Genomic DNA, 19779 nt, shown 5'->3' with positions numbered 1-19779 from the left:
CGGAGCATGTTTCTACTGTGGTAAAAGTGGTCATTATGTTAACGTTTGCCCGGTACTACCTAAGAGGGTCACATCGGCGGAAAACTGTTAAGCTCAGAGGGTATGGAGGAGACCCAACTGAGCGTATGCATATCCTCCATGATGGTATCACAATGTATGCTCCCTGCCAAGGTTATTATTGCGCGCAGAGAGCTACCAATATCAGTGTTTGTGGATAGCGGTTCTGCCACCAATCTCATAGATGAGGAGTTTGCACACACCGCCGGGTTTAAGATCGAAAAACTTCCTCACCCCATACAGGTGGTGACCATTAATGCTGTTCCCCTCCCTCAAGGGGAGATTACGGAGTTTGTGGCAGAGGTGAAACTCCACATTGGGGTCCTACATTCTGAGTCGGTTACATGTAGGGTCCGCCGTAATCTCCCAGCACAAATGGTCCTCGGTTTTCCATGGTTGTCCAGGCACAACCTGGTAATTGATTGGAAAACTCAGGACATAGTACAATGGAGTGGTTTCTGCCAAGACAATTGCTTGGCCACATGCGTGTCCGCCGTGACGCCCAGCCTGCCTGAGGCTTTGCAGGATTTCGCGGATGTTTTCTCTGAGAAGGGTTGCTCAGAACTGCCTCCACATAGAGCCTATGACTGTGCGATTAGGTTAAAACCCGGGGCCAAATTACCTAAGGCCAGGATGTTTAATATTTCTGGTCCTGAGAGACAAGCTCTGAAAGACTACATCGCAGAGAGTCTGAGCAAAGGACACATCCGGCCTTCGTCCTCGCCTGTAGCCGCAGGGTTTTTCTTCATTAAGAAGAAAGATGGGGGGGGTTACGCCAGTGTCTGGATTTCCGAGAGTTAAACCAGATTACTATCCGTGATCCCTACCCAATGCCGTTGATCCTGGATTTGTTCAACCAGGTAGCGGGGCGAAATGGTTTTCCAAGCTGGACCTCAGGGGAGCGTATAACCTCATAAGGGTCCGTCAGGGGGATGAGTGGAAGACGGCGTTTAACACTCCTGAGGGTCATTTTGAGAGTCTGGTTATGCCATTTGGGTTGACCACCGCGCCTGCCGTTTTCCAACATTTTATTAATGATGTATTTGCTCATGTCCTGGGGAGATTTGTGATTGTATACCTGGATGATATCCTCATTTATTCCAGCGATCGGGACACTCATTTGGAGCATGTCAGGCAGGTGTTACAGTTGCTCCGGGAGAACCAGCTCTATGCTAAGCTGGAAAAATGTTTATTTTGTGTTCAGGAGTTGCCCTTTTTGGGACATATTGTGTCCGCAGCCGGGTTTAAAATGGACACCGCTAAGGTGCAAGCGGTGCTGCAATGGGAGAGGCCAGAGAGTCTGAAAGCACTCCAGCGGTTCCTTGGGTTTGCGAACTATTATAGGAAATTTATAAAACACTTTTCGACTATCGCCAAACCGCTCACGGACATGACAAAAAAAGGTGCCGATCTGGCGAGGTGGCTATACGTGCATTTGAGCGTCTGAAGAATAGTTTTGCTTCAGCCCCCATTCTGGTGCAACCAGACGTGTCTAAACCTTTTGTGGTGGAGGTTGATGCGTCGGAGGTGGGAGTGGGGGCAGTACTGTCTCAAGGCTCCTCCTTGAGCGAGATGCATCCATGCGCCTACTTCTCCAAGAAGCTGTCGCCAGCCGAACGGAATTATGATATCGGCAACAGGGAGTTGTTGGCCATCAAATTGGCTTTTGAGGAGTGGCGACACTTCTTGGAGGGGGCAGCTCACCAGGTCACAGTCATCACCGACCATAAGAATCTGCTCTATCTGGAGTCGGCCAAGCGTCTGTCTCCTAGGCAGGCCCGCTGGGCATTGTTTTTTACTCGTTTCAATTTTCTTGTGACTTACCGTCCCGGGGCTAAAAACACCAAGGCGGATGCTTTGTCTAGGTGTTTTCCGGGGTGGGGGGGGGGGGGAAAGAACCTCGGGAAGAGCCGGTACCCATCCTCCAGGAAGGGGTAGTGGTCTCGGCTCTCACGACTGAGGTAGAGGCGGAGATTGCCGAGGCCCAAGAGGAGGTACCGCCAGGACTTCCCGCCAACAAATCGTTTGTACCCCTGCATCTTCGGCTTAAGGTGTTGAAGGAACACCACGACTCGGTACTGGCTGGTCATCCAGGGGTGAAGGGCACCTTAGAGCTGGTATCGCGTCGTTTCTGGTGGCCCAAAATCCGGCAGGACGTGGTCTCATACGTGGCAGCTTGCATCACGTGCGCTAGGGCTAAGTCACCCCGAACCCGTCCTGCTGGCACGCTACAGCCTCTGGGGGTACCCAATAGGCCATGGACAGAAATCTCCATGGATTTCATCACTGACTTGCCAGCCTCGGCAGGGAACACGGTCATCCTGGTGGTGGTTGACTGTTTTTCAAAGATGGCGCATTTTGTGGCGTTGTCTTCATTGCCCAATGCCAAGACGTTGGCTCAGGTATTTGTGAAGGAGGTGGTCAGACTTCACGAAGTACCGTCGGACATAGTATCTGATAGGGGTACGCAATTTGTGGCGAGGTTTTGGAAAGCTTTTTGCTCACGTTTGGGGTTCAAGTTGTCACATTCATCGGCGTTTCATCCACAGTCTAATGGACAAACTGAGCGCATGAACCAAAATCTAGAACAGTATTTACGATGCTTTGTGTCCGACAACCAGGAGGAGTGGTCTACTTTCCTTCCTCTGGCCGAATTTGCGTTAAATAATCACCGCCAAGAGTCATCGGGAGAGTCTCCATTCTTTTGTGTGTACGGTCAACATCCTCAGTTTTGTACCTTACGTCAGGGTGACTCGGGGGGTGTCCCGGAGGAGGATCAGCTAGGAGCCCAATTGTCGTCAGTCTGGAGGCAGGTGAAACAGCGTTTGTTGAGCATGAGTGCCAAGTACAAACGGGTGGCTGACAGACGAGTGCCAGGTCCGGACCTGTGTGTGGGTGAATGGGTGTGGTTAGCTACGAAGAACATAAAACTCAAAATTCCATCTTTAAAACTGGGTCCAAGGTTTATTGGGCCTTTTAGGATTTCTGCCATCATTAACCCAGTGGCTTATCGGTTGGAACTTCCTGCGGTGTACAAGATACACAACGTGTTTCACAGGGCTTTATTGAAAAAGGTGGTAGGCTCTGTGGACAAGACGCCGATGCCACCTCCAGTCATGGTGGATGGCGATTTAGAGTTCGAGGTCGCCAAGGTAGTGGACTCTCGAGTAGTACGCCGTACTCTTCAGTATTTGGTGCACTGGCGGGGGTATGGTCCGGAGGAGAGGTCTTGGGTTCCAGCCTCAGACATACATGCGGATCGGCTGGTCAGTTCTTTTCACTGTCGTCATCCGGACAAGCCGGGTCCTATGAGTCTTGAGGGTCCGGAGGTCCCTCGTAGAAGACGGGGTAATGTCATGTTGGACGCTGTTCACACCACAGCGTCCGGCAGGCAGAGGTAGTTCCACCTCCAGCCACTATAGCCTCAGTGGCGCCGGCTTGATCTTCAGGCTCTCGGGGGTTAATCCTGCTGGAGACCAGGTTGGATGGTTAGTCATGCCCTCGGTCTTTAAATAGTCATGCTGGCCTATGGGCGTCGCCGATTATAGCTTGTGTTTCATACCAAGTGGTTCCTGTCTGGAGTGGAGGTGTTGCAGAGAGAGAGATTCGTATCTGGTGGCGTATGATCCGTTGTTATCCTTTCTCCTTCCCATATTTGTGTTTAGTTGTGCCCTGCTCACATTACTGTATATTCCTGTGTGTGTGCAGCGCAGTGCAGTTTAAGTTCTCCCTGTCTGTCATAATTTGTGTGGGGGCTTTGGTGGTGTGACTCCTCACTGGGTGGAGGGTTAAGTGCAGGGCTGAGCAGGAGACAAGGAGAGGTTGGAGGCTCAGGCATTTGCACCATCAGCAAAAACCCTGGGTTGAGGGTCAGACAGGGTTTCCCCTAGTTATAGGGACATCACAGGGGCCCCGGGTATTACAGCCTTAGTGGAACTAAGCCCCCGTGACAACGATAGTGAAGTTCTTGCCACACATGGGTAAGGACGTCTGGTGTAACAGAGTGAATAACGTCTGTGATTCTCTGTTTTAAGTGATTAAAGTCGCTGATACGTTTAATGTACACATGTTGCTTCACCTAACCCCAAAAATAAAAAGGTCTAAGGACGTCAGATCCGGGGGATCATGGTAAACTTGTATACTTTCCTGTAACTAGTCAAAACTGACTTTACAGACACTATTTTGTGCAATTTCTCCTGAGCATACAGATACCCCATATGTGAGGGAAATCTACTGTTTGTGCACACGGCAGGGCTTGGAAGGGAAGGAGCACCATTTGACTTTTTGAATGTAAAATATGCTGGAATAATTAGCAGTTGCCATGTTGCATTTGGAGAGCCCCTGATGTGCCTAAACAGTGGAAAACCCCCTCAAGTGACACCATTTTGGAATTATTAACCCTTTGGGAATTTATCTACAGGTGTAGTGACTATTTTGACTTCATGGGTGTTTTCCATAAATAGGCAACAGTGGATGTTGCTGAGTGAAAATTGCAAAGTGGCATTGCAGTGACCAGTAAGTTGTAGTGACAAGTACATTATGCCCAGCCCTTGCTTCTGTAGACCCGCACCTGTAAATTAAGTGGGCTCTCATCACTAGAGAAATGCCAAACATGTGGGCGCTATATGTTGTTTAGGCACACTGGGGCTCAGAAGGGTGGGGGGCATTTGGATTTGGGAGCAGAGAATTTGCTAAATTTCTTTTGGCGGGTGAGGAGCCATTTCGCTTTTCCAGAGCCTTTGTGCTACCAGTAACATGGAAGCCCACTAGACTACCATTATCAGATGACAGGTGGAAGCTTTTATTGGGAACATTTTACAGAACGTTTGGGATCACTTATCCAGCGCTCTGCGCTGACCCACTTACTTTGGGGTTTCCATCTAAATCTGAGTGACGTGATGCCGATGAAACCCTCGATGGATGCATTCACTATAGTGAGGCAGCAGAGTTACTCTGGACTCAGTCTGGCCTCTGTTCCGCGGTTTTTCTTTTCATAAGTGCACAAAACTGTGGCAGACGTCACTTTTATGCAATCCTAAAAAGATGGACACCCCCGGATCACAGGTGCTATGGCGTCCATGGTGCCTCCATCTGCCTCGTAGGAATTTTCCACTGGAGTTCTGTCTGAATAACGCATTTCAGAGATTTACACAGAAACCCCGGTGTAAGCGCTCAGCGTAGAGCGCAGGATAAATGTGCGCCGAGCCTTACTGTGATCTTTGGGAGGCAGAATGAAGAAGAAAAAAAAAAAAAAAAACCACACCATGTAAAGAATTGGTTTTATTTTTTTAAGGTGTTCTTCGTGTGGTATCAGTGATTAGGCGACTATTCTTTGGGTCGGTGCAATTACAGCAATACCAGATTTATATTGGGTTGTCTGGCTGCTGTCACACACTAAAAGTTGCCTTTTATTGCGAAAACTAGTTTTTGAGTCACCACCTTTTGAAAGCTGTGATTTTTTTTCTTTATTTCGGCCGACAGTCATGTGAGGGCTTGTTTTTTTGTGGGACAAGCTGCTGTTTTTATTGGTACCATTTTCGGTCACATGACTTTTATGATCGCTTTCCATTTCAATTTTTGGGAGACAGAATGAACAAAAATCAGCAATTCAGGAACTGATTTTTTTTTTTTTTTTTTTTTTTAATTACTGCACCACATGTAGTAAAATTGGTAAGACCGCTTTATTCTTCGGGTGAGTACGATTACAGCAATACCTCTTTTTTTTGTGTTTGGGCGCTTTTACACAAAAACTAGTTTATAGAAAAGATTATTTTTGCATCGCTTTATTCTGAGTTATAACTTTTTCTGCTGATGAAGCAATATGGTGGCTTGTTTTTTTGTGGGACAAGATGACGTTTTCAGCGATACCATTTTAATTTACATCCATCTTTTTGATGGTGTTTTATTGCACTTTCTGTTCAGCGGAATGATAAAGCATTGTTTTTTGCCTAGTTTTTTTTTTTTTACGGTGTTCACTGAAGGTTAACTAGTGGGGCAGTTTTATAGATCCGCGTTACCTGTGTACTATTTATTGGTAAAATGTGTTCTCTTTATTTGGGGATTTAAAAAAAAAAAAAAATTTTACACAAGATTTTTTTTTTTTTTAACTTTATTACATTATCCCAGTATGGGACATTACTATTTTACATCAGATCATTGATTTCACAAGCCACCTTCCCTGCAGGACCCCGCAGCCATCTTGGTGCTGGAGGTCTCCATGGAGATGACCAGAACAAGCGTGTTGTTCTGGTGGGAGGGTGCAGGGAGCCTCCTCCCTGCCCAATGCTTCTGTATGCTGCTGTCACTACCGACAATGGCATCAGAGGGGTTAAACGCCTACGATTGGTGCTATCACCGATCGTGGGCATTGCTGCGGGGTGTCAGCTGTCACACACAGCTAACACTTGCACGCTGCCGCAGCGTTCAGTGTGAGGCTGCGTGGTCGCGGTGCCGTACAAGTACTGCTCCGGGCACAATCGCACCTCTTGCAGAACAGTAGTAGTACGGCGCATGTCATGAAGGGGTTAAAGGGGTAGTACCACAAACAAGTTACATTTTAATTACCTGACCTTTTGAGTCAGATTAGATGACTGGATCATTTGGCATTTCATTGCAGGCAGGGATGTGCAGAGAAATCATGTGACCCCATAGCAAAAGTTATAATTGGATCCCCTCAAAAAAAAAAACCCTTAATTTTCAGTGGGGTCAGAGAATAGCATATCTCACAACATAATTTTCCTCCTGTTGAAGCCTCTTGATTGGCCTTTCATTGATCCCATAAAGTATGATGCCAACAAAAGTGCCCCCAAACAGTATGATACCACCACAGTGAATTCCTCCACGCTACCCTCCACAGGCAGTTTGATGACCCTATTGTATCCCTCCGCAAACACCTCAGCAAAGTATGTCCACCCCAACACAGTATGATTCCCCAACTGTGATACCCCACACAGTACTTTATAATGGCCCCCACATAGTCCTCCATTTAGTATAATGGGTCCCACGTAGTCCTCAATACAGGATAGTGGCCCCACAGTCGTCCAAAACAGAATAATGGGCCCCACATGGTCCTTCATACAAAAGGATCCACATATTTCTCATACAGTAAAATGGATCCCAAATTGCCCTCTATACAATATAATGGCTCCACATAATCATCCATAGAGAATTGACCCACAGCGCCGTCCACTCGGTATACTGGGCCCCACATAGTCCTCCATACAGTATAATGTCCACATATAGGTCTCCAAATAGTATAATGAGCTAGATATAACCCTCTAAACAGTATAAGGCTGAGTGCAGACGGAGTTTTGAGCCCTGCGGATTTTTCCGTGCAGAATGGAAGAAAACCGCAGGTCAAATGACCTGCATTTTTCCTGCGGATTTCTTCCATTTTTCATGCGGTTTTTGTGCGGTTTTCCATTGCGGTCTTCCCCCTGCGGATTTGGTAACAGGGGAGATAGAAAACTGCACAAAAGTAGTAACATGCTGCGGATTTTGTACCGCAGGAAAACCGCGCGGAAAAATCCGCAGCGTCTTTTTTTTTTTTTCATTCATTTTAAAGGTACTGTACATCACAATGCGGATATGCAACGTTTCTGCGCGGTAAAATCCGCTGCGGAAACACTGCAAATCTGCATCGTGTGCACATGGCCTAATTCGCCCACATACAGGGGAAGGTGGTGGTAGGGATAGTACCGAGGAGGCCACAGATTTTTTTAAGAGAACGATGAATTACATTATAGATCTTAAAAGCCGGATTACTTACCGGTAATGCTCTTTTAGTGAGTCCATGACAGCACCCACTGGAGGTATCTGATCCGCCCCATTTGGAACAGGAAACCCTACAGGAAAGATAAAAGGGGCGGTCCGCCTTTCCTCCTCAGTTTTGCATTTCAGAGTACCAGGAGGACCGCCAAGGATTAGGCAATGTTTTGTACTTATATCTTTACTTATCCAACTTTAGCAGATATACTTTTAACATTGATATTTGTAGCAGGGAGGGAAGTGAGCGGGTGCTGTCGTGGACTCACTAAAAGAGCATTACCGGTAAGTAATCCGGCTTTTTACCCTTCGCCACGACAGCACCCACTGGAGAGATTCCAGAGACCATCACCTGGGTGGGGCCACCGTGCCAAGGACAGTCCTGCCAAAGCTTAGGTCAGAGGTAGACGAAAGATCCAGTCTATAGTGTCTATAGAAGGTAGAAGGGGATGACCAAATTGCCGCCTTACATATGGTTTCAATTGGAACGTCTCCCCTCTCCGCCCAGGAAGCCGCCATTGCTCTGGTGGAATGTGCTCTGATGTTTCCCGGAGGTTCTTCATTTTTTGCAGAGTAGGCTAAACGAATGGCATCCCTGATCCATCGGGAAATGGTGCTTTTTGTGACTCCATACCCTTTCTTACGGCCCTGAAAAGAAATGAAGAGAGCCCTACACTGCCTCTAGCTTTCGGACCTCTCAATATACTTTAGGACAGTTCTTCTGACGTCCAAAGTGTGGAATTTCTGCTCTTCCGGAGTGGAGGGATCTTCAAAGAAGGTTGGGAGGAGTATCTCCTGAGACCTATGGTACCTTGTTGATACCTTAGACAGGTATGAGGGGTCTGGCTTCAATATTAATCTATCCCGATATACCTGCAAAAAGGGTGGATCTATGGACAGGGCCTGGATATCACCCACTCTCCTAGCGGATGTCAGTGCTACCAAGAGGGCCGTCTTAAATGATAAATATTTAAGGGCTATCGTATCTATCGGTTCAAAAGGTTGTTCTGTAAGGGCGTCTAACACCAAGTTTAAGTCCCATGTAGGGATTGTGGGTATGTGAACCGGAGTTATTCTTTCACATGCCGTAATGAATCGTGATATCCACTTATTCCCTGCTATATTATGGCCATACAGCGCCCCCAACGCAGACACCTGTACTTTCAGTGTGCTTACTGACAAGCCCAATTCCTTTCCCTTTTGTAGGAATTCTAAGATAGGGACTATCGGGACTTCTGCTGTATGAAACTATAGGAATTTCTTCCATATTCTTTTATAAATTTGGGTTGTGGACTGCTTCCTGCTCTGCAGGAGCGTAGTAATTAATGATTGCGAAAACCCTCTTGATCTTAATAGGTGCCTTTCAAGTTCCACGCCGTCAAGTGTAAGTTGTCCACTTGAGGGTGGAAGAAAGGGCCTTGGGAGAGTAGGTCGGGGTTTGGGGGGGGGGGGGGGGGAAGAGAACCCAAGGGTCTGTCACTGACATAATTCGTAGCCACGAGAACCACGGTCTCTTGGGCCAGAATGGTGCTATCAGGATTACTCTCGCCTTTTCCTCTCTGATTTTCTGAATCACTTGTGGCAGGAGAATCAATGGAGGGAAGGCGTATGCCAGCTTGAATCTCCATGGGGCCTGAAGGGCATCCAGTATGTCTGGGTGATCTGCTGGAGACAGGGAAGCAAAGGTCTTTGTTTGTCTGTTTTCTCTTGTGGCAAAGAGGTCCACTTGAGGATGCCCCCATAGAGCCACTATCTTCTGGAAGATTTGGTGATTGAGGCACCACTCCCCTTGCCGAAGTGTGTGTCGGCTTAAGAAATCTGCTTCTTGATTGTCCTCTACTCTGATATGAAGAGCTGAGAGGGACAACAAATTGCTTTCGGCTAAGTCTAAGATTCTTGCCGCAGAAGACATCAGAGTCTCTGATCGAGTACCTCCTTGTCTGTTTATGTAGGCCACTGTGGTGGTGTTGTCCGACAGGATCCTGACATGTTTCTGTTGGAGCTGTGGAAGGAAATAATGTAGAGCATAGTATACTGCTGTCAGTTCTTTTAAATTAGACGAGTATTCACTTTCCTCTCTATTCCATCTTCCTTGACAAAAGCTATTCCCCATATGGGCTCCCCAGCCTTGGGGGCTAGCATCGGTGGTCAGGATACTAGATGGTACTATGACCCATGGGACTCCTGAGGATAGATGGTCATCCTCTAACCACCATTCCAGAGAAGTCAAGACCTCCTGCGTTAGTTATCTTACTCTCGAGGTGACCACCATGTCGCCTCTCCTCCTGGAGGATCTGATGCTGGAGTGTGCGGACATAATGGGCCCACCGGACTGCAGGGGCACAGGATTCTAGCGACCCCAATAGCGACATTGCCCCTCTCAGAGACATGCGTGGTCTATGGCTGCCTCTACTTTTTCTTTTGTTAGTGCAATCTTTACCTGCGGAAGTAGACATTTCTGGGTTATGGAGTTCAATTGGAACCCCAAAAACATCTGGAGGGATTACGGAACGAGCCTGGACTTCTGTATTTTGATGATCCAGCCTAGGTCCTGCAAGGATGAGATTGCATCAGCCACTCTTTCGGTACATTGGGTATCCGAGTTCCCGATTATTAGGAAGTCGTCTAAGTAAGGTACGATTACAGTATCTTTTTGACGAACATAGGCCATCACCTCTGCCATCACCTTGGTGAAGATTCTTGGCGCTGTTGAGAGGCCGAAAGGCATGGCTGTGTATTGAAAATGACGGACCTTGCCATCGAAAACCACTGCGACCCTTAGATATTTTTGGTATCTATTATGGATAGGAAGATGATAATAAGCATCCTTTAAGTCAATCCCCGCCATCACACAATTTGGAAAGAGAAGCTTTATGGTGGATCTGATTGATTCCATCTTAAACTTATAATTTTTAATAAACGTATTAAGCTTCCTTAAATTAATAATTGTTCTAAATGTACCATCTGGTTTGGAAATTAAAAATAAGGGAGAGTAGAACCCTCTACCTTCCTGTCCCTCTGGGACCTCTACTAAAACCCCTTTGCATAGTTGGCTCCGAATCTCTTCTTCGAGGGCCTTTTGTTGGGCCATAGAGTTAAGGCGGGTTAGGACAAAGAAATCATAAGGATTTTGAAGGAATTCTATTTTCATTCCTTCTTTAATAATACTCAAGATCCATGGGTTTGAGGATATTTGTTCCCATTTTGGATAAAAGAACCGTAATCTACCCCCTACAGGTGGGTCTGACTCCTTAATTTCTATTTTCCCTTCGGAACGTTGGACCCCTGAACATGGTACCCTTTTGTTTCTCTTCTTTTGTGGCCCATCTATTTGGCCTTTCCGTTTGCCTCCTTCTTCCAAACTGTCGCCTCTTAAAGGTTCTCCTATAGAAAGGGATAGAAGAGTCAGGGAACGCCTTCTTCCTTTCCTTTGGTGAGTATCTCATCTAGGGCCTTCCCGAAGAGAAACTCACCCTCACACGGGGTTGCACAGATCTCAGCCTTTGATTGCGCGTCCCCCTTCCAGCTCTTCATCCACAACGCCCTTCTGGCGTTGTTCACTAGAGCTGCTGATCTTGCTGCCAGCCGTAGAGTGTCTGCCGACGCATCGGCCATAAAGGCAGCTGCCCCCCTTATCAATGGGATAGCAGCCCTTAATTTTTCTCTGGACACCTTTTGCTCGATTTGTTGATCCAGCTGGTCCAACCACACGAGCATGGATCTAGTGGTGCATGTGCTGGCTACCGCTGGCTTAAATATACCCGTGGTAGACTCCCAAGACCTCTTCAATGATGATTCCGCCTTGCGGTCTAACGGGTCTGCCAACAAGCCTGCGTCCTCTACTGGAATAGCCGATTGTCTCGAAGTAGAGGATATCACGGCATCCACTTTTGGCACTTTGGTCCATTTTAATAGTTCCTCATCGCTGAAAGGATACTTTCTTTTTGAGGCTGATGGGAGAAAACTTCTTTGGTCATTTTTTTCCCATTCCCTCTTTATTAGGGCCTTAATTGCCGGTATTACCGGGAACGCTCTCCTTTTCTTTTCCGCTAATCCCGCAAACATTATGTCCTGTGCGGTTTGGGCACCCCTTGGTTCCTCACACCCCATAGTGCTTCTCACCGACTTGACTAGGTTGTCCACACTGTCTAGGGGGAACATGACTGTCCCTCCATGTCTGATGATGACGAGGATGTTAGTGAGGAGTCAGATTAACCCCCCTTCTTCCCCTGACTCTGAGCTGAGGGTTAACTGTTTCTTGCTGCCAGTCTCTGAGGGAGTTTTGGCGCGATTAATAGCCTGTATCTCCTCCCTGATTATAGCTCTAATGTCCTTTGTCGACAATGCGGTCCCTTGCTTTGTCTCTTTGGTGCACTGCTTACAGAGCTTCTTAGGGTAGGAGTCAGGGAGAGGTTCCGAGCATAGCGCACATTCTTTATGCTTGGATTTATCCTTTTTCTTGGTCTAGAAGGGGACACCAAGGCGGGGGGGTGGGTAGGAGAGGTCAGCTTAGTAGGCAGAGTATATGCTTTGCACACTCACGCAGTGAAGCCTTATATTATCGGATCAGATGGCTGAGACGTCCTAGGCCTTGATTCTCCTGCTTCATTCCTGCGGCCGGTGTTGTGGTCCCTGGTGGAGCTACCTCCTGCAGAATCCCCCGCTGGAGCGTGTGCTTCCGTTGGGGACGACATTGCTGCATCGGCGCTCAGCTGCGCCGCTGTTTAAATAACTTGCTCTTTTTTTTTTTTTTTTCCCTCCTGCCGTCCCCCAGAAGTTGCTCCTCCTCCCAGAGATCACCGCGCGCGTGCCCGACGCTCTCAGCCATCCCGCCCTGGAAGTTCAACCATTACTTCCGGGGGGGGGGGGGGTCAGGAGACTGTGCGCCGGCCGGCTACCGCGCCGCTTCACCGCGTGGTCCCGCTCCCCACGCGGTCCCCTCCTCCATGCACCGCCACCGCCGCTGGCGCCTCCATCCTCTTTCTTCTGCGCCACTGGCGCTCTTACCGCTCCCGGCAGCGGTGCGTCCCGGTGCCTGCCGACGCTCTCCTGGGTGAGACTGGGCGGCCCTTCCCGGACCCAGTCATCACCCTCCGCTCACCAGACGAGGGGGGAGCAGTCTAACGGAATCTCCCCCGACGCTGCCTCTGGACCGCAGCCCCTGCCGTTCCCAAGGAGACTGCACAGGCGGCATGCCTGGCCCAGGTATTCTTCCTGAAGGATATCGTGGCTCCGTTTGGAACAGGAAACCAAAACTGAGGAGGAAAGGCGGACCGCCCCTTTTATCTTTCCTGTAGGGTTTCCTGTTCCAAATGGGGTGGATCCGATACCTCCAGTGGGTGCTGTCGTGGCGAAGGGTAAAAAGTAGATGGTAGAGCAAGGCAAAATGCCACTGGATTGATTACCGCAACAATCTTATAGGGACCATTGGTCCTAGTTTCCAAGAAGGAACCTTTAATGTAATATTCTTTGAGGAAAACCACATCAAATGACCCACACACAGGTCTGGACCCAGAAAATGTTTCCAATCAGCCATACTCATGCATCTGGACCCCATCTTCCTTAAGTTTTTAAAAACGCCTTGATCATACCGATGCAATAGAACCGTTCCTCATCAGGTACCCCAGAAGAAGGATTACTATTGAAGTTGCAAAACTGAGGTTGAAACCCATATGCCCTGAAAAATGGGGACTTGACAGTTGATTTGTCACAATTATTTACAGCGAACCCCCAGGGTAAATACGAAACCCACTTCTCAAAGCACCCAAGATATGTCTCACTCGCTCAGTTTGCCGATTAGATGTGGATGAAAGGCAGATGACAGTGAAAGCTGAATCCTTAAACAAGCACAAAATGCTTTGCAAAATTTAGTTATAAAATTGGGATGGAAACAATATCAGAGGGAATTCTATGTAATGTCACAGTCTCCTTAATAAAAATTTGTGCCAAAGTCTTAGCATTCAGTAATGAAGGTAGCGCAATTAAATGAGTCATCTTGCTGACCATCACCTATACTACTGTATTACCTGCCAACATTATACACAGGACCTCTGTATATAGTATACAATGTATAGTGTCAGTGTATAGGTAACTCACCAGTGATGTCTCTAGGTGAAGTCCTTCATCCTTGCTTTTAGTCTTTCATCCAGCACAGATTGCCATCACTTCTTCCAGCCAGGGCTCGTCTCTGCAGGAAATAACAGTTATCTAGAGCTTCACTTGCAGAACACATTACTTATTTTTTTCCCAACTTCTACATTACATCACATGAAGAAAAAAAAAAGGGCAACATAGTATCACTCTACACAGTAACAGGACTGCCCCCCCCCCCCCCCATTTAAAACAGTATACTAAAAAAATAAAATAAATACATCACTGCAGTAATATCCTTTAATTAGCCCCTATGGTAATATTCTCCATTACCCTTGCAGCACCAGAGCAAAGAAAGCCAGAACTGCTAATAGGATGGTGCCATCGTCTTTGTCATGATATCTCTGACACTAGGGAGTTTCTCTTTGGTCATAAAGTTAGAGATAGTCTACTTCTGAGCTACATTTCACAGTCCTCTGTAGTCTGCAAGTGAGAAATAGGTTACACCAATTAGCTATAACAATAAAATCACCTGCTCAACACTGTGTCCCCTCATGTTGCCAAAATATCTGTTCCCTTTTAGGGCACGGACTCCACAAAATCTCTTAGGGTACCGTTACACCTAGCGACTCACCAGCGATCCCGACCAGCGATATGACGCGGTCAGGATCGCTGGTGCATCGCTAGGTGGTCGCTAGTGAGCTGCCACACAGGCAGATCTCACTAGCGACATTGCTGGGGACGGGGATCGCTACTTACCTGTCAGATGCGGCGATCCTGCGTCCTCCCGCTCGGCTCCACGCGTCGCTCATCGTCACAGCAGGAAGCGCCCGACGAGGAATGATCCAGGAGCTTCTCGCGCGATCAGCGATAACCAGCGGGGGAGCCGGTCGGAGGTAAGTATCAGACACAGCAATATCGCTGCAACGTCACAAAATCGGTGACTTTACAGCGATATTGCTAGCGATATCGCAGTGTGTAACGGGGGCTTTAAAGTGTCCTGTGGTATGTGACACCAAGACGTTAGCATTCTTTAACTCCTGTGGTTTCCAAGTAGAGGTTATCATGTGTTGGACTTGTTTTTTCAGCACACCCATAAAAGCTTAATCAGATAGAGATCTAAGGGAATTTGGAGACCAGTCAGCACAATTATCTGTGTCATGTTCTCAAAGCCATTTCTTGACAATTTTTATAGTGTGGCAGAGCTCTTTAACCTGCTAAAAGGAACCAGGTATTATGGAATACCTTCGTACATAGTCTGCAGCAATGTTTAGGTAGGTGTTACATGCTAAAGTAGCATCTATAGGAATGCCAGGACCCAGAGCACTACATTACTTCAACTGTCTTACCATTTTCCAATACATTTCTTATCTTGGTGCCTTCTCTTTCCAAAGGCAAGCACATGTTGTAAAAGAAACTGAATCTTCTAACATTCTTCTATGCACGATTATGTAGTTCTGATATTGATTTGACCCTATTAAACACTTTTGGTATTTGATAAGGGCCAGCATTGGCACCCTAAGGGTATGTGTGCACTGCACATGTAAGCTTTTTTTGCGTTTAAGCTTTTTTACCGGCAAAAACGCATCCCATTCATTTGAATGAATTCCGCACTTTGTGCATATTGATGAAAAACGCATCGCGGTAAAAAAACGCAGCATGCTCATTACTTTTGCGGAAAAATTCGCATTTCTAACTATTTTCTATGAGACTGGGGATGCTCTGGAAAAAAAAAAAAAAATCACGGCAAAAAACACGCAGAAAAAAAACACGCGTTTTCTGGGAAGGAGTCTGGTTTTTTTGTCAGGAATTTTCTGCATATGTAGGTACACAGCCTAAATGGACTGTTACACAGAAAGCTGCAATGCACTGATTTTATTTTACACATTTTTATCAAAGCTTTTAGTTAGGTACCACTGCATAGTGAGACCATCCCAAAATACCTCCCACACAAGTTAGGGTAAGCAACAAACTGAGGGCAATGGAACAATGTTCATTATTTCCCTGATGACACATGTATCAGCAAAGACCAGGATTATCCAGGGTATCCAGGATTGCAGGCAGGCAAAGTAGGAAACACTGAACTAGCAGTGTAGAAATACATAGAAACGATAAATATTAAGTCCAGGACTAGCAGAAAATTCCTGAAGGTAGAATTACATGGTATCAGCAGGCAGATGGTGAATGGCAGAAACAAAGGCAAACAACAAACAAATGGTTAGCTGCAGGCAGAAATAATCACCAGGCAAACTGGATACATGCTTGAAGAAGACATTACACACTCTTGTAACAGCATCAGCATTGTATGGAGTGGAAACAGCCCCAGTAAACCAGGGAAGAATGCATTATGGTTACAGAAAACAAATGGTTAACTGTAGGTTAGCAATGATGAACACAGAACTTAACACTTGCTTGCAGAGATTATTGCACACTGCTGCAGCAGTTGGATTTGATAAAATCTATTATTGGTACTATTGAAGGGTACACAATTTATTATCTGTCTAAATAATAGTGCATGACTTTCTTGAATATGTATAACTCTCCAACAGAAAAACAAAAAAAAAAAAAAAAAAATCCATCTGGGTAACCTTTGGCCCATTCAACACGTCCTCCATCTACCTGTCCACATATAATATATATATATATATATATATATATATATATTAGTAGTTCAGCTGGGTTGGTGCAGTGGGTGACAGACAGGGAGTGTCCCAGCAAAGTTCAAAGCAAAGCGTATTTAATGTCCAAACTCACAGAAACAAACAGCACACGATGTCCTCCGGATTGCATCTGGGAAACAAGACAGTCCACATCCGAGAAAATTGCCGTAGGCAACTGCTCCACTGTGCTATGCTAAGGGGTGCCAGGCCTTTTGGCTCCGTGTTAACTCACACAGGCTGAGTTCTGCAGAATCTCCTGCTCTGAACACTTGCAAACCCAAAACTGACACACCCAACCCACTGCTGCAGGGTTTTTTACAAGTAACCTGTGGCCATAGGCCACTTGGAAGACCTGGCCAGGAAGAAAACGGACTGCCCCCCTTACATCCTGTAGCCTGCTTCAAAAATAAAAGGCCAAGACCAACACTTAGGCCGGGGTCACACTAACCGACGCAAAATACGGTCCGTAGTTTACAGGCGTAATACGGATGAATGACCCCTAAATAGTGCTCCGTATGTCATCCGTAAGCAAGGTGTGGTTGCGTATTTTGCGCATGTCTGCACCCGTATGTAATCCGTATGGCGAGATTTTCTCGCCGCCTTGCAACATGGACATATAATGGAGCCCTATGGCAGGGTTTCTAACAGAAACGAAGTAATATATATAGACACATAGAATGCATATATATATATATATATAGTGTGTGTATATATATATATATATATATATATATATATATATATATACATGTCATTGTGACAAACATATATATATATTTCACAGAGTTCTTCATAGCAGAATAGCCGCTAATTAAATTGCCGGCTTCTATCAAATCATTCCCCAACCCGACATGAAATGACACATGGTTTACATTCAGTAAAGCATTTCATTTCATGTTTTTTTTATATGTCCCTGACTAATAATGAGATGAGGGTTTGTGTGCAAAATTTGGGAGTTGTAGATGTTATTTTAAGGGGTTAATTTGTTGTTAAAAAATGAGTGTGCTTCGCATTGCCCTGTAGTGGTGGCGAATGGGTTAATCTAACAAAGGGTTAATGTCCCCTTACAATCGAATGGTGACATAAACCCTATGTTAGATTAACCCACCCGCCACCACCATAGGGCAATGGGAAACACACGCATTTTTTAACAACGAATTAACCCCTTAAAATAACAACTACAACTCCCAAATTTTGCACACAAACCCTCATCTCATTATTAGTCAGGGACATATAAAAAACATGAAATGAAATGCTTTAGGCCGGTTTCACATTAGCATTGAAACAACGCTGCGCACTGCGTCGGTAAGCCCCGCCCCGATCCGGCTCCCTGCCCGCCCCATCCGGGATCACTGCCTACTATCGCATTTGCACGCATGCGATCGGCGCACCCTATCTTTAGCATAGGGTGCGCAGATCATGCGCTGCCAGTGTGAAAGTAGCGTGCTGCGCACTTTTGACGGTGCGCCGTGCGCGCCGAAATGCAGCAGAGGTCCGCAGGCCGCACCATGGCCGCCCGCTCGCTCTCTCCGTTGTCTCCCTAGGTGCAGTCAGCATTAGTGGAGGAGCATTATTTTTAGCGCACCCATAGACTTGTATTGGCGTATTACGGGCGTAGTACGCTGACAATCGCAGCATGCTGCGATTGGCACGGACCGAAGAATACGCCCGAGAAATATACGGCTGTTGGGAGCAAACCCAAAGAGAATCATTTGTGCGTGTGTAATGCGTGCTTTTAACGCCTCTCACTCACTTTTATTTTGCATTGCAATCACAGCTATGCCTGTGACTGCAGTGCACTCCTGCTGCCTCAATATGCTTTTGTATGCGTCCTTGGGGACACATATGCAAATTGATCTTCAGAGAAAAAGAGGACTTGAACTCTATAGCGCCACCTATTGGAGGTAGTGATCCTAGGGGGACACATAGTGACCCTCACATATAACAATAACACCGGTCTCTGCCTCACAATATATATATATACATGAACTTATACAAACCCTCAAGAAAAACTGTAAAATTGCAGGTTTAGAGGCAGCAAAACATGAAAAAGGCAGGGGGTTGAATACTTTCACTACATTTTATATATATATATATATATATATATATAATGTAGTGAAAGTATTCAACCCCCTGCCTTTTTCATGTTTTGCTGCCTCTAAACCTGCAATTTTACAGTTTTTCTTGAGGGTTTGTATAAGTTCATGTAAAGGACATACCTATAACTGTAAACATTTGTTTTTCTTTTTATTGTGAAGCAAACAGGACACAATAACTGTAAACTTCAGTGTGCATAATTATTCATCCCTCTAATGCAGACCTGGGCACAGCCGGTCATCTGGTTGTCTCAGTTCGGTCTGCTGACAGACAGCCGTGGGGTGGGAAACCAGAGGTCCGCAGGCCGCACCATGGCCGCCCGCTGGCTCTCTCCGTTGTCTCCCTAGGTGCAGTCAGCATTAGTGGAGGAGGGGTCTCCGGCCACTTACTCCACCAATCAGCGTGTGAAACAGCTGACGTGATGACGATCGCTTCGCATCAGCTGTGTACCGCCGGAGAGTCAGCGCAGCGGAGGCAGACTCAGGCCTCTTTCACACATCAGGTTTTCGCCGTCAGGCGCGATCCGGCGTTTTTGACAAAAACCGGATCCGGCGAAATGCAATGCCGGATCCGGTTTCCCCCCCATTGACTTGCATTAGAGCCGGATCGAGCCGGATGGCCATGCGTTTCATCCGGTTTTCGCCGGATCCGGCAATGTGTCGCGATCCGGCGTCTGGAAAAAATGGCTACTGTAACGTTTTTTGTCTACGGCGAAAAAGCCGGACAGTACCGGTTGCTTGATTTAAACCAGTGTTTCCCGAACTCCAGTCCTCGTGGTCCCCACGGATCATGTGTTCAGGATTTCTATTTACTTTGGAAATCCTGAAAACATGACCCCTGGGGACCATGAGGACTGGAGTTTGGGAAACACTGATGTTGTATACTAACCACTTTGTCCTTTCTCGTTTCAGGGGACAGAATTGTGAAGCGGTGGCGGTCTGTGAGGGATCGTTTCAAGGAGGAGTTCAATAAAGAGATGCGGGCCCCGAGTGGATCTGGAGGACGCAGGAGCAAGTACAAGTACGCACGAGCCCTGTCGTTCCTCCGGGATACAATGGTCACCAGAAGGTAAATATTACACACCACATGTGACAAAAAAATGTTTAGATGT

At 46.7% G+C, this 19779-nt stretch overlaps 1 protein-coding gene across 1 annotated transcript in view; it reads right to left on the bottom strand.

Moving 5' to 3' along the window:
* SMAD1 (SMAD family member 1) overlaps positions 1-16831 on the bottom strand; it is a 100351-nt gene extending 83520 nt beyond the window's left edge. Inside the window, exon 1 of the mRNA XM_073549802.1 lies at positions 16666-16831. The gene's annotated coding sequence lies outside the window, so the exon portion shown is untranslated. The remainder of the gene's footprint in view (positions 1-16665) is intronic.
* Positions 16832-19779: the final 2948 nt, after the last annotated feature.

Source organism: Dendrobates tinctorius, unplaced genomic scaffold (assembly GCF_039654945.1).
Source record: "Dendrobates tinctorius isolate UK_male_01 unplaced genomic scaffold, ASM3965494v1 ptg000161l, whole genome shotgun sequence".
Classification (NCBI taxonomy): Eukaryota; Metazoa; Chordata; class Amphibia; order Anura; family Dendrobatidae; genus Dendrobates; species Dendrobates tinctorius.
Note: the sequence above shows the minus strand (reverse complement) of the source record. Positions and strands in the feature narration are given on the sequence as shown.